The following is a 16,174-nucleotide window of genomic DNA, read 5'->3' on the forward strand; positions in this document are numbered from 1 at the left end:
AGTGGTTTGAGTTCCAGGAACCTTAGAGATCATCACCACCATGGGACACCTTCCACATCCCAGGCTGCTCCAATGTCCAACCTGGCCTTGGACACCTCAGGGATGAGGCAGCCACAGCTGGTCCATTCTAAATCAAACAAATTCCTGTTTTCCAGCATTTTCGTTCTTTCCTCACAGGATCAGAATGGTAATTTGTCTATTTTTTTTTGCTACTTTTCTTTCCCACTGTCATTTCACATTTAGTCTTTTCTAAGAAATAGTTTGTCTTTATTTAAATGGAAATTACCTGCCTCAAAAAGCAGCTTCAGGGTGAGTTAAAATCTGCTGTAGCTCCAGCAAAATTAAGATAATTCCATCTGCATTGTTGCTCCTATGTATTCTTCCTTGATATTGTGGTCAAGTGCACTTCTATTTACAGTAAGAAATCCCAAACCTTGGCTGCCATGCCAAGCCCTGGGAATACAAGAGTGGCCTGAAAGAGGAAACTGGATTTTACAGAAATTTCACTTTATCATGTTCTAACACCACCTTCTTCTCTGGAGTCAATTACCTGCAAAGATTGTAGTAAAGAATTTCTGGGCACTGTATTGAAGAATAATAATGGCAATTTCATAGTGATTTCACAGGATTAACCACGCACCACACAAGAAAACCAACACAGCAAAATCCAATTTGTTACTTTTCCAACACAGGATTTTCCTTCTCTTTGGCTGGCAATTAGTTACTACAAAAGTTTAATCAAAGACTCCATTTCTTTAAATGTAGCACAGTCGGAGTAAGATTTAACCAATAATTAAGTAAATTGGACTTGGCTTAGTACACAGGAAACTGAGGATAATTCACAAACATTATCCATTAGCAACTTGTAAATTCACACAGTGCTCGAGATATTTTTTAGAACTGATAACATTTAAATATGCCATGAGAAAATAAAAGTATTTAGCAGTCCGTTAGAATGATAAACTGTTTTACCTGCCTGCAGGGAAAGAAGCTGTTCAAATAAGGGGAGACTGACCTGAAAGAGAGAAATGTAAATGGGGGAAACATTCCAAAATCCCAGCAGGAAAGGATGACGCAGAAGCTTTCCAAAAGAAGAAAACACATCATGGATACAGTGAGAAGGGAAAAGAGAAATCCCAAAAAAAAACCCAGGGAAATTAAAGACAGATTTGGGCCTTGCAGATCGTGGAGAGAGAATAATAAGAATGAAAGGAATATTTTAAATAAAAATGATGTAGAGAATGCTCAGCAATGCCTGGCTGGTTGCACTTCCAACCTTTGCAAAGAGGGTCAGCAGCCACAAAATGATGCTCTCGAGTGCTGTTCAACCAATTCCAACCCTGCTCGGCACAAAAATTGAGGTGGAAGCTTGAAATCTGTGAGAAATGAAATCCACCAGAAGGATTGAGAGGTGGAAACACAGAGTGGCTGCCTGGGGTGTTCAGCCAGGAAAGGTGACCGAGTCTGAGCTGCTGCCCCGTTCTCAGGTGAAGGAACCTGGAATTCAGAAGGGAAATGTGGGACCTGCAAAGTTCTCCTGAAGGTGGACACTGGCACAGCAAGCCCAATGCTGTGGCAATGTTTTGATGGAAATAGAAGCAGAGGTGGAAGATTGTCCAGAGCAGCTGTGGCTGCTCCTGGGTCGCTGCAGTGTCCAAGGCCAGGTTGGATACTGGGGCTTGGAGCACCGTGGGATGGTGGAAGGTGTCCCTGCCCATGAAAAGAAATGATCTTTCAGACCTCCTCCAACCCAAACCATTCTGGGATTCCCAGAGTTGCAACTTCTCCCACTTTTACTTTAGACTGCAAACCAGTGGCTGCAGCAGGACTGAGGAAATAGAGGGCTCAGTCCCAAGACTTCCTCAACCACAGAAGTCAGAAGGATTATGCCCCAAAACCCCAAAGTCTCCACAAACCACTGAATGCCATCCACAGGTCCCAAACCACGAGGTGTTTGGAGTATAAATTGGGACTGATCCCTTCTGGGACCAGCAATTCCAGACCTGAACACTCCAATTCCACCACAGCTCTGCTTTAGGTGTCAGGTTTTACTACTGACTGGAAATACACTGAATTGTGCTTCACAGAACGCTCATTCCATCCCTGAGGAGTGGCCCTCTGTGCACAAACCCCAGAAATATTTCATTACCATCTGCATGAAGAGTGTTTGGTGTGCTCTGTTTTCGCTGCTCCCGCATTTGGAGCTGCGAAGCTGGATGTCTGTTTGCTCAATTATGAAAGCAGGCTGATCATTATGGAGTTCTGCTGTTTCAGTGCAGTTCATCCCCATTTTCTCTTTGATTTCTCCTCTTTCTTCAATAGATTGGTTTTTAGCTGAACGAACCTGAGTTGTCACTTGGAGTTTGGCTGCCACACCTTTGATTCATGTGATAAAACAGCAAATGCAGCCAGCAGCATCAAGAACTGTCTGTGGAAATGCTGATTTACTATTGCATGGCTTTGTTCTGAAAAAGATACTGAAATAATGAAGCTGTGGCACAGAAAAAAATATACCCAGACTGGATTTTCAAAATATCAAGGCTTGGTTTATAACACAGTTAAAGAATTTTACCTTTAAGTACATCTTTAAGTACACGGGCACACAGGATGTCTTTAAAAATAGTTAAATTCCAAGCTACTGCTGGCCAAAGTCTAATAAATGATGGGATGTTGTGGCTGTACTTCCCTGGATAAATACTTTGCAAAGAACTGAGCACTGCAAAGTATATTCCTGTATCTGCCACTAAAACAATGAACTGTGGGGCATTTAATAAAGTTATAAAAATAACAAATTCGTCAAAATGCTTATTATGTGTTATGATCCACTGCTTTAACATAAAAAAAATGGAATTTACTATTCATCCTCAATGCATGAGAGTTCCAGGACTATATTTAAGCCTCCAGACATCAAACTTTTAACAGCAGTGAGACAAAAATGAATTGGGCTGTGGCACAAAGTCACACCTCATGGTCCCTTCACTGCATTAGCCATTCAGTCTAAGGGTAAAATTAATTAAGATGGCATCAGATACACAGAAAATACATGAAAAAATAAGTGGCCTGGGCAGATTTCATTAAGTTCTAATGTGGTTTAAAATTGCTTTAATGGGTAAGTTCATGACACAGCACTTTTACTGCTGCTGAAAGGTCAAGGAAAGAAAGCCAGCCAGGAGTCCACAATTTGAGTTTTGCTGCTTGTTGCAGTTTGGATGTTGATTTTCTTCAGATTTTTATGACACTGGCTATTCCTTCATTTCAGGTGGAGTACACAGGCAGGATTTCATCATCAGGATTACCCAGGAAAGGGAATACTCACTAAATTAGGGAAATTGTTCTGGTTTGCTTGGTCAGCCAAGTTCCTGGTGTGGGAGAATCCCAGGTCAATGCTACAGCAAACACTGAAGAGAGAGGGAAAGTCTCCATGTCCTGCACAGCAACAAAAGGGACATTAAAATATGACACTGGATCCCCTCAAAGGTGCTCAACACAACACCAAGAGTTTTTTTTCCCCAGGAATTTCCTCTTTGCCTTGGAATCACAAATAGGCATTTTGACTTTTCCAGGCTAAAAACAACTTACTGAAGTATCAGAGCTACTCAAATGCCACTCTGATGCATTTTCCCCAAATATTTAACTGCTGGGTGCAAGAACCCAAACTGGTGGTGACAGCCACACCAGTACACGCTCATCTCATCTCTGGCCACTGGAATCCATTAAAAAACAGGGAAATAAATGCTTTATTAGCTAACAGAGACTCTCTGGTTTTAAAGCCTTCTTACACTGCTATAAAAACCTCCACAAATATTTGCTAACAACAGCCTGCACCCATGGGATCCTGTGTTTACACAACGTAATGGGCAATCACTGGGGCACACGGGTGTGGGCTTTTTTCACTTCATGCTCTGCAGCAATAAAGCACTGAGTGTCCCTTAGTACGGGAATTTTCCAAGGAAATCTTTCCTGTTCCACAGCACCACCAAACAGCCCTCTCATTTTACAGGGTACTACTGCTGTCTCCTCCACTGTGGGGCACCAGGAGGAGGGGGGAAAAAAAAAAAAAGAACAAAGTATCCCAATAAAATTGCCAAGGGACACCAAAAAAGCCATTTTCCCCTAAATGCGGATCATCACTCAAGTGACTCTGGGACTCCAGAATTTACGTAGCCCAAATCTGGCTCTACACAAGCATTAAGAACCGAGTTACAACCACTTGGAAAAGCTGTAAAGTTTGGGGTTTTTTGAAGTTTCCAAGTCAGCAGCAGTGAGTCAGAGCTGCAGAGAGGGACAGGGACGCAGAGAGTGGCAGGAGCAGCACAAGGAGGAGGCAAACACAAAGTGCCCTGGCACACGTGGGAGCTCAGCCTCTGATGTCAAACAAACTCATTTTGAGGCTCCTCTTCTCCCTGCCAGCCCCTTGGACTGCCTGGATCTCAGGGAGGTTGAAAGCCTGACTAAAGCCCAGCTGGAGCTCACAAGTTATTTTGGGAGGAGGCTGGGATTGTTCCCACCACCCCCAGGAACGGCAGTGTTCCCACTGCTGAGGCTTTGATCAACTTGTTGCCTGAACCTGGAGTGATTTGTCATTGATTTGTCATTCCTTTCCTGCCTGGAGATGCAGAAATCTCGGAGAGAGTGAGTTAGCAGCTTGTCAAAACTGTGACTGGTGAACAAAGGCGTCTGAGAGGTGCCTGGAAGAGGCTCTTTTTCCTTGGCAGCTCTGCTGCAGCTGGGCGACTCTGGAGGTGTCCTGCTCCCTTCACTTCCTTCCTTCCCTGTGCAAAAGGGACAGGGACAGACCTGGATGGAGCAAGGCAGCCCAGGGACGTACTCAGGGTTCTGCCTCTGCTTCAGGGATGAAACCTTAACCTAAGCTGCGCCTGTGACTCACTTTCTGAAGTCACAAGTGTCCCCAACAATAGAGAAAATCGACCACAGCAGAAGAAATACACATAAACCTACAAAAATGACATGGAAAAATATCTTGGGAAGCAAAACCAGCTGGACAGCATCCGTGGCTGTGAGAAGAAACTGGTAACCAATGCTGTGAAGCTGACACAGAAGCTGGAAATGGTGGAAGATTGACAGGGAAGGGCCAGAGAATGAAGCTTTCCACCATCTGCCTTAAAAAAAAAACTTTGAGGTAGAGCTGCAGCATCTTTCCTGAAGTTCAGAAAGCTCAGTAGTGCACAGCATTTAACTCTGGGATCTACAAATCAAACGTGGAATAGAGCTGCCAAAATCCTTCTTTATCCAAACTTTGAACCATTTCTCTGTTGTTTCTGCTTCATATTTTATGTCACAGGATGGATCCTAACAATGGGAAAAATTAACCCAAATAAATTCACCGTGCAGTCACTTACCTGTTATTTTGTCAAGAAACAAGTGGTTTAGTCTGTTCATGAGATGATGAGCCAACTTTCTTTTCAAAAAGCAATTGAAGATGCCCAGCACAGCTATTAAACCCAGGCACCATAAATGAGGGAGGTCAAAACAGGCTCCTCCCGTAGGCTTCCAGCAAGTTTTTTATGGTCCTTGACTTTTCACACTCTTCAAGAGCCAGGAATTTTCTGGATTAGTAAAGAAATGGAATGTTTTGTCAACATGGAACAGAGATAAACAGCACGACAAAGTAACTCTGTAATTATCAGTCTGACAAGGATCCCAGGCCAAGGAACGGAACGACCGAGGCAGAGCTCATTAAGCACAGAACTTTAAGAAAGTGTAATTAATGCAAATCAAACTCAGGTTTATAAAGATTAGATCATTGCCCAGCTAATGAGGTTTCTCTTTGTAAGATTAAGGATTGATTAATGAAAGGTGAAAAAATAAGAAACATTTAGTTTGAGTCCTGGATGGTTCATTTTAAAAAGTCAGGGATGAACGTGGTGAAGGATGGGATGAGCTGGGCTATGTCCCAAACTAAAAACCAAACCAAACCAAAACTAAAACCAGATGAAACAAGACCTTGGTGCAATTACCAACTTAAAAATACCAGATTTTAGCTTTTCTTCTCTTTGAAAATTATGAAATAGGAATGCACCACTCTTTCATATTAGAAGTGGAGATAGAGTAGAAAGCACCTTCTCCACATTCTTTTAGACAGGATAGTAGACAACAGCCTGAGTTTTTTGGGATGGGATTGGCCAGGGTTTGTGTCTGAGAGGGTTTTTGTGGGTCATCACCTCACACAAAGCACTTTGAACCAACCCTTTGTGCAACCAAGCAGAGGAAGAAGGAAATCCATGGGCACATTCCCCACCTGGTGAAGGGCAATTCCTTAAACCCCAATAAACTGATCTATTCCCATCGCCCCCAGATTATCTCCAACCCTGTCCCAGTTTGTGGGATGTATCCACATGTTCACCCAGCATGGCTACCTGATAACATCTCTCCATGTGTTTATTTTTAAATTGTTCATCCTTCAGTGCACTCGCTGCACTTCATCCTCTCAGGTGTTAAACACTTGTGTGCTTTTCATTCCTCAAATGTCACTCCAGAGCTTCCCTGTGCTATTGCCACCCTTCTCTCTTCCCCACAGATCCCATTTTTCCAGCCAGTTCCATCAGCATCCTCTCGTTTTTCTCCCAAGGGCCAGAGAAAACATCAAATAAGAGCAGTTCTGAGATTGATTCTTCAGAAATTCCGGATTTGAGTTGCAGAGTTCCTTGCAGTGCAAATCAAAACAAACTTAAAAGCCTCCCAGAAACCACAGGGTGAACAAGACTGAAAATGCATTATTCAGGCCAGCTGAAAGAAATAGCATCCAGTTTTTGGACAATGGGATAAAAAAAATATACTTCAAACTGAAGATATTTTTTAAAACAGTGACTAGAATTGATCACAATGTCTCAGTGATTATTCAAAGCAGAAAATATTCTAATCCAGGCAGTGTTTTCTAAATGATTAAATGAATTTCAAGCATAAAACTAAAGCCATGGCTGCTGGATTACCTGGTAACAATGGGGGCTTTTTCACGTCCTTCTGGCAGGTATTTGTGGCTGAAAGTACCACCCGTAGCTCTTGTCTTGCTTTCACAATTGTTCATATCATTCAGATGGAAACATTTTTTTTGGAAAACTCTTTTGGGAGGAAAAACATTCATGTAAGCCTTATTTTCTTTTTCCCCCACTATTCGTCATAATAAGTTTATCCTGTAAATCTCATTTTTTTTCCCCACATCAGAGCCTTTATTTAGAATAATAAAATTATGGAATCATAAAATTATGGAATCACAAAATTATTGAATCGTAAAATTCTTGAATCATTCAGCCCAACCTTTAAGACATATTTGTATGTATTAATTTACATTTCTATATAAACAAAAGGCTTCAACAGGGAATACACAAATATTTACCATAAGCTGTAAAAACTGCTACAAAATCCTACCAAAATCATCATAAGAACCTTAGAAATGCTGGATCTGGGATTATTTTTTGAAATTAAAATAATTGAGCTATTTTTTTTTCCTTTTATTCAAATTACAGAAGCCGAAGAGAAGAACACATTTCCTGTTTTGTTTTACTTACAACAAATAACGTACTAAATGTGGAAGGAGAACAACCTTTTCCCTCAGTTTAAAAAATGAGGTCACTAATATTTAAAAATAGGAGTTTTCCCACAGGTTTTTACCCATCGTGGCTTAACCCTGAGTTTGGGTGGAATTTGCCATCTGTTTCCTCTTGCATCACACCCTGAGTCAAACTTCCGGGGCTTTCTTTTGGCAGATGATGCACAAAAATCAGATAAAAATAAAAAAAACCTCTGAATCGAGGCTGCCAACAATGCCTTTGACTTGTGCTCTCTCCCAGGGATAAATCATATTTATAAAACATGTGTTATGCAAGGAGCCATCAATTTTTATTCCCATTTTGCTGACTCAGAGAACTTCTGAAAGAGCCACCAGCTCAACCCCAGCTGAAGACAACCTTTCACCACAGCCATGGCAACTGAAGAGCGGGAATAATTTGGAGAAAAATGAACTTTTTCTGTCTTTCTCATCTCTGGAGGAGCTTCTGATGGAGCGGCTGAGTGTGAGCCCTGCTCTGGAGCTGCCTCAACAGGGCTGGGGCAGGGCAGAGCTGTCCCCACGTCCCAGCAGGGTGGTCCTGAGATGCCTCTGCCTGCTGAGCATCCCAAAAATCCCACAGAAAATCTCAGAGCTCCAATTCCTGCATGGATGAGGCTCCCTGAGCCACCTCCATGGGGCCCTGGGCTGATTTCAGCTAAGAAATAGTCACCACAGCTTCCTTCTGAATTTTAGGCACGCACATCACTCCCTTCCTGAGGGCTGCATGGAGCACCAACCCCGCAGTGAAGCATTCACCAGCCAAAGCCCAAATCTGGGAGCCTAATTAAATAATTCTGTTAATTACAAACGCTCTACAATTATTTTTGTATCCATAAAATAGGCTTTTATAGATACCTCAACACCTGCCCACGCACACTGCCAGAAGTTCCTTCTCCTTTTAGAAAGGCACTCATTAGTATTTAGAAACAGATCCTTTCTACCTTCACTGTTGGCCTTAAAATTGATCAAGGGAGGACACAAAAAAATCTGAATTTTATTTTGAAGTAAAAAGGTCTTAGAAGCTCGTATACAAAAGCTATAAAAATCCCTAATTAAAACCCCAGAGAGCCCAGAGATCTCTAAAAAGCACTTATCTTCTCAGAAGGCAGAGCTTTGTTCCCAGTCTATCTGTGCTCATAAACTGAAAATAGGTGAACACACTTCTGGCTGGATAAATTATTGTCTAATATCACATGCAACATCTACAGATTCATCTCATTACAAAGGGATTTTTTTTTTTCATTTTTAAGAATCATTTCCTGGCTCTCCAAAGAGAAATTTTTAATGTTATCTTCTTTAAAAACATAAATGTTTCCTGGATGCAAGAGATGCTTCATGGTGGCAAAAGCGATCAATATTTTTTCCATCTGTTTACCACACTTGCTTTGAAACCAAATTAGTTGAAAATTCAATAAATAAACTTACAGGTGAGAAAATCAAAGCAAAAAGAGAACTGCTTTAAACAAAGGGAAAACCACAGGCTCCTGTTTTCTGTGGAGATGCAAATCTCCTCCTACATCACAAGGCCCTTCTGAACTCCATTTCTAAGGATGCTGGTGGGAAGTCAGCTCATTTCTCCCGTGTATTAAAGAGAATAATTTATTTTCCACAAGGAAAAAAAAAACTAGGAGTGCATATGCAAATATAATTTCCAAATAAACCTGTTCTATTCAAATTCTCCTTTGTGAATGAGGGAAATGGTTCTGCAGCACGCAGTCAACAGCTTTTGTATCAGCAAAATGCAGAATGACAGGTTCCAAATGATCCCTGCTTCGTTCCATTCTGCCTTTTCCAGGATGGCAGCACAAGAAAATCAGGTGTTTTTCTCAAATATGTCTACTTGGCCATTATTTCATTTACTGGCATGTCAGGCTGCACCGATTTCCTCATCTCTTTTGTTTCCTCAGAATTTTAGAACCGGATTAATGAATTCATTTCTGCCAAACCCTGCCAGCTTCCTTTTCACTCCGTCCCTCCAAAGGCCACAGCTATGAACTAAAGCAGAAAGTGAAAATATGATTTAACTGAGATGTTTGTGTGGCACTTTTTTGTTGGGATTTGGGTTGGTGTTTTTTTTGCTGCTTAGGGTAGAAATGCTGCTTGGCAACTCATCCCCATTCCTGGAGGTTTCCAAGATTCAACCAGCCAAGGACCTGAGCTTGGGATGGTCCAAGAAGTGTTCAGGGAGAAGGATGGGGTCATGGATTCAGCATTTCCATAATCTGTTTTAATTTAGACAACCGCAACATGATTAGTACATAAACCAAAAAAATCTGAATTTCTAAACTTTGTACAGTAAAGGGGAGAACGATGGGGTTCAGCTGAACAATTCAAATGAAGAGTCAGTCCTTCCTGACTGAATTCTGAGAGATATTTTAAAGTTAAATTCATCACCAGCACTTTATTTCCAAGCCCACATCCCCCAGCAGCTCTTGGGTCACTGCTGATTTTCTCAGTGCCTCAGGCACAGGCTGTCCCATTCCCAACCCCACTCCCAAACTGGGAAAATGGTTTCTGTAGGTGGCAATGGGAGGCCTGGATTACAGGAAATTATTTCCACTAAAAAATTATTATTAAAAAAATTGCACCAACCCAGGTTTTTAATGCTTTGCCTAATTTACTTTCCAAACTGCAGCCTGGCTACATTTATATTTCAGGGCTTGGGAAAAAAAAAAAAGAAAGAAAGAAAGAAAGAAAAAAAGGTCAATTCAAGATCTGTGTTGACTGCAGTGTTATTTCAGCATTCCCCTTGATAATATCTGCTGGAATTGTTTGTTCTGAGAGGAGCCAGCATGAATATACAGGATGAATATCCAGTACGAATAACCAGCATGAATATCCAGAAGGAATATCCAAGTATGAATACCCAGCATGAATATCCAGGATTAATATCCAGAAGGAATATTGAGCATGAATATCCACTATGAATATCCAGAATGAATATCCAGAATGAATATCCTGAAAGAATATCCAGTATAAATGTCCAGTATGAATATGCAGAGGAATATTCAGGATAAATATCCAGAAGGAACATCCAGGATTAATATCCAGAAGGAACATTAAGCAAGAATATCCACAATGAATATCCAGCATTAATATCCAGCACAAACATCCAGTATCAATATCTACCATGAATATCCAATATTAATATCCACCAGGAATATCCAATATTAATATCCACCAGGAATATCCAGCAGGAGCTCTGAGGTGAATTTGCAATGGCTGCCACTCCTGAGGCAGAATTTTAAGTGCTGCTCCAGGCGTGTTCTCCCTGCAGCATCTGCAGCTCCATCCAGGAATTTTCCAGAAGTACCTCATGGCAATGGCTGGAAGGACCAAGGATGCTGATATCTGGGGGTTTGTGTCATGTAATTCAACCCTAATTAAGCAGCAAACCTTACGGCGAGTTCTGAAGGGTGCAAACAGCTGAAGTTCTCAATAAAGCGGTGAAAATGAATTCAGAAGTTAACAGACAGAAAAAAAATGTTGAAGCCAGAAGGAAAGCTTGATTAAAGTCTGCAAATCCACCCAGTCCTTCACAAAAGTAACGTTGAAACCAAAAGACAAACTTGATTAACAACTGCAAATCCACCCAACCACTTCTGTGTAACGGCACGGGTAAGAGACTGTCAGAGTTACACAAACTAATTAATTATATACACTAATGCATTAACTTTTAAACTCTCAGTTACAGATGTGGACCTAATCCTCACTCTGGGAATTATGCTTTCCTGTAACACCAACATTTTAAACAATTTCTTTTCTCACACAACACTACAAGTAAAAAGTTTTACACAATGGAAGTATAAAAGTTCATTTTTAGCTCCTGCTGCCAGCTGGGTAAAAGTTCTCTTCCCAAAGCCTTGGGTAAATCCTTGCCTTTGCCACCACAGGAGGCTGCACCATTTGCATCCCTCAAGAAGTGAGACAGCCACCAGGATTATTAATGGCTTTCCCCTCAGCCAAATTTACAAATTGTCACGGAACTTCCACTTATTTTGCATGAAATTCCAAGCAAGCGAGCCGTGCACTTTTTAAGATGCTCAAAATCCAATTTTACACTTGTCTTAATCACTGCAGATCAGTTCCTCACACGTTGGAGCTGCCATCTGCTCAGCCATTTCTCAAATTCCCACCCAGCACCTCCTTCTGCTGCTGCTGCTGCACACGCACAGGGGCCGTGTGTGCAAGGAATTCCCACCTGACTCCACCAGGATGGGATCTTCACCCCAAAATCCCAATCCTGCAGGGGCACTGGGAGGTCTCAGCTAGCCCAGGCAGGGGTGACATGCCCAGAGTGGCTTCACAAACGATGGGGACAAACAGCAGCGACAGTGATGTTTTATCATACCCTCTAAAGGCAAAACAATCCCTAAAAAAACACCCAACTTCCCATTAATCCCTTTTTTTTCCTAATCAATCCTCTTAAAATTCATGTTAATCCTGCTTTTTTCACCTCTCAAGGCCAGGGATTGACACGACTGCCATTAAATCCAGATGAAGTTGCCTCCTCTCCAAGTAATGGAAATTCACACTGGAATGAAAGAAGAGATGGGAATGAACATCTGGCCAGATGTTCAGCGGCAGAAGAAACCACACGGGGCAAACATTTCTGCCAAATCATGCAGAATATGTGCATTTAGAAACGCCTGATTTCTAAGAATGGGGAAGTTCTTATCAGAATTGAAATGGTAGGAGGTCATAATTCTATTCATCGGGTAAAAATTATTTTTTAAGTAATTTTTTTTCAAAATGATAAATAATGTATTACTGCCAAAATGAACTTCTTTACACATTGTAAGTGTTTCTAAAGTAGAGAAAAAAAAGGGGGGAAAAAAAGCAAAGTAAGAGCCTATTTTATCTTCAGGATCTGCTTTGGTACCAGATATGGAGAGAGAAGATTCATTAATCTTTCCAGAAAGTCAAGCATTGCCTTTGAAGATAAATCCACTCCCTTTTCTTGCCTGGTTTAGGATCAGGAAATGGATTTAATTCCATTGCATGAGTTTGGAACAATGATACAGAAAAATGACTGTTCATTTTAAATATATTCAGGCCCCAATTAGGCACTGAGCAGTAAAGTGAAGATGGAAAACTCTGATTTTTTTTTAACTAAGTGTCTGTATAAAGTAACAGGTTTCTGTACATTTAGTTGGTATTTCAAATTTAGAAATTATTTTACCATGGCCAGTTGCCCTTGTGGGGACCCAAATCTCTGCATCCAGGCTAATTTTGTTTCCTAAAATAATATTATGATTAAGCTTTCGCTCTTTCCTTTTTCCACCCAAAGTCTTCGGGTTCTAGGTACCACATTAAAAAGCTTGACTGAAATGGGATGCCAGCTAAAAATGCCCAATTTATGCCTATGTTAATATTTATAGCAGGGTTACACTCACCTCACCCCTGTTACTGTAGGATTGATTAATTTTACAGCACATTCCCCATTTTCCTGCTCCCTCCTGACTCCTGAAGCTTTTTCCTGAGCTATTTTCAGAGGTTTAAAAACTGGGAAGTGCAAGGACAAAAAATGCAGGAATTATCAGAGACGCTCATGTCATTAACTGGACACTGGCAGAGCAATTCAGATAATTCTACCCTAAAGCAGGCCAAAGCTAAAAATACAAATGCCCAGCTCTGAAGGGCACTGCTGGCTTCAGTTCTCCCCCAAAAAATTAGAAAATGACCAATAGGATCAGAAATCCACAAAGAATTTCATGGAGCTCTATGACCAAACCATTATTATTTGCTTGTTGACTGAAGTGCTAAAGGATCTGTCTGATAAAATAAATTGGAATAAGGACATTTAACAAAAGAAAAATATGCAGAAAGTGAGAAAATGCCCTTGGTCAGTCAGGGAACCCAGAAACACAATTTGTACCTGAGCTTTTGGGGCTGGGCAGGACCAGCAGGGAATAATCCTGCTTTGATTATTCCACTTAAATCTTTTACACTTGTAGAAACATTATGGACACCCCTAAACGGGTTTTCTCTATGCAAACCCATAACTAAAGAATTGAAAATCCTTTTTAAAGAAGCAACAAGCTCAGAATGTTGTGACAAATCTTCATGCTGGGCTTTCTTTGAATGGTGAATTGGTATTTTTGATCCCAAATTCTGGTTTTAACACGTTTGTGATCTTTACAGGGGAGGGAGAAAGTGGAACTGATCTTTACAGAATGGATTTTCCAGAAGGTAAAATCAACAGAGCTACCTGTAATTATTAATTTAATAATTAGATGTGAACCACGAAGACAGAAGTGGAGGCAAGGGAAATCCCCCTTAGAACAAAAGGCCTAAAAAAAAGATAATGGGACATCTAATATGGAAACAAGCTATTGGGTATAATAAATTGAATTAGTAAAAATTCGAGTTGTAGCATATTGTCACAGCTCAGAAACCCCTGTACAGATGATTTTCCACCCAGTACCAAACTCAAAGCCAGAGATTCTCTCTCTGAGGAACCCCATTAATGCCCTGATGAAACAAATCTGAATTTAATTCTGCCTCTGTGGGGGACAACACTGGATACTTCCCTCTTTTACTGCCACGCCATAAAACCCCAGGAATTAGATTTAGGAGCAGCCACCTGCTTTCTCAACAGACTGCCAACACCTGATACTTTTTTATTATCCTTTTTGAGGCTTATTATGGTTGCAGACAGAATTTCCTGAAACTTTGGGGGTTGTGTGAAAGGCAGTGAATAATAACAGGTAAAACTCAACTTATATTCTTCTCCAGCCGTGTGATAATTTTTGATTTGCCCCCCAAAACCACTTTTCTGTTTATCAATCCCATTTAATTTAGTCAGTGAAGACCAAACGTGCTACAAATAAATGATGGCCCAAATTTTGAGTGTGAATAAAATGTGAGGGAGCAACACAAGACCAGACCCAGGAGGGATCAGAGAGGGATTTGCTTTCCTTTCCCTTATCCCACGGTCATCAATCCCTCCCTCCCCCTGCTGCTGTTTCATTTCCACCCACACTGCCCTCAAGACAGAGCTGAAGAAGCAGGTGGAAGTCATTCCAGATGTAATTTTGTTTAAAAACAACAGATAAACAATGCTGGAATTAGCCCCAAAAGGAGAATTTTAGCAGGAAAGCAAGTCGCTAAATGAAAATTCAAAGTCAGCACCCAAAATCATGTCGCTTTAGTACTCCACCTTTACTCACTGGTTAGTAAAAAATGCTAAAATTTCATTTTCTTTGGATACTTCCATGAATCTGAAACCCTTCTGCTATGCCAAACTCTTAATTACTAACAAAAAATAATACTAACCATGTGTGCAAGCAGGAAAGTTGATTATATTAAGATTAGAGACATATTCAGATGGAATAACAAAGCATCAAAATATCTGTTCTGATTATCCGAGAGTCTCTGCCCACACTGCAGCTCACGGCTTTAAAGCAGAATTTCCAAGATTTTTGGTGACTTTCTCCCTGCAATGCCATAAAAGAAAATGCTTTTCAGCATTCCTGAAAGGGATTTTCAGGATAAATCAGAGCTAAATTAACAGTAAACAGAGGTCCATCAGAAATATGTCATCTTACAATGTGGAATAATTTTTTAAGCACTGAAAGGGCATCATCACAGGAATGTGAAATGCAGAAAAATTTAAAAAATAATTATGATTCATTCTGCTGCCAGGACTGAGTAAACCATGCCTTAACCTCTCTTCCCAATCCCATTCAACCATAACTTTGTTTAAAGATGTATTTCTACTTACTTAAAACTAAAACTTTTATTTCACATCTGTGTGGCTTAATATATTTCAGCTTCTCTAGAGGTTCTAATTCAAACCCAGCATTCTTTTCTCTCTCTGAAGGACTCAGAGAGCTTTCTGTTTCATGCATTCCAACAATTCCATCCCAACAATTTCTCCTATTCCATTGAACACTGCATTGCCTCCACCTCAGAGGACTGACCAAGCCCAGGTGTGATCCCCCATTCCAGCAGCTGAGCTACAGATTTTCTCCCTCAGAGTCAGCAGGACTGAGGAATGAATTTACAAATCAGCGAGCCCCTTTCTGGTGAATCCCCACAGCACTCAAAGCCAGTGCAGCTCAGTGGATTCTCATTTCAGCAAACATTGAACTCCCTTGGTTATTTTGGGAAGATACAACTGGAGGAAGAGCAACGTCCACACCAACCTCCCAGGCTGACAGCACAGATTGCTCCACTCCTTCGCCTCAAATTTCAATTATTTGCTAATTTTGTCATGGTTTCCACACCACCTTTTTTTTTTTTTTTTTTTTTTTTTTTTTTTTAGTGGAAATAAAGCTACTTTCCTATTCAAGAGAAGCAGATAACCTCTGGCATTCACTCCATGACCAGTTTTTTCCCTTCTTTTAAATGAACAGCCTGTACTAAAAAGAGGCTATAAAATGTTGACTACAAAACAGCAAACAAATGGTTTGGCTTGGCTGTGAAACTCTCGCAACACTTTCCACTGAAATAAAAAGCTGTGATTCTACCATGGCTACCTCCACTGTGATTTCTATTGAATTAAAATCTGGCTCGGGACTGCAAATCCTATTTGCAGGCAGGCAGAATTCATGCAAACAAAACTGAAATGATAATTGAGAGAGAGTTCTTGAATAAATGCTG

The 16,174-nt window shown here is 40.8% G+C and overlaps 1 long non-coding RNA gene across 1 annotated transcript in view; it reads right to left on the bottom strand.

Annotated features, from left to right (window-relative positions):
- Positions 1 to 972: 972 nt before the first annotated feature.
- The window catches only part of LOC119704804, a 33,006-nt gene continuing 17,804 nt past the window's right edge, over positions 973 to 16,174 (bottom strand). Inside the window, exons 2-5 of the long non-coding RNA XR_005258037.1 lie at positions 6,951 to 7,079; positions 5,361 to 5,567; positions 3,317 to 3,426; positions 973 to 1,015 (exon numbers count right to left, since the gene is read on the bottom strand). This is a non-coding gene — a long non-coding RNA (uncharacterized LOC119704804). The remainder of the gene's footprint in view (positions 1,016 to 3,316; positions 3,427 to 5,360; positions 5,568 to 6,950; positions 7,080 to 16,174) is intronic.

The sequence above is a fragment of the Motacilla alba genome, chromosome 9 (assembly GCF_015832195.1).
Source record: "Motacilla alba alba isolate MOTALB_02 chromosome 9, Motacilla_alba_V1.0_pri, whole genome shotgun sequence".
Taxonomy (NCBI): Eukaryota; Metazoa; Chordata; class Aves; order Passeriformes; family Motacillidae; genus Motacilla; species Motacilla alba.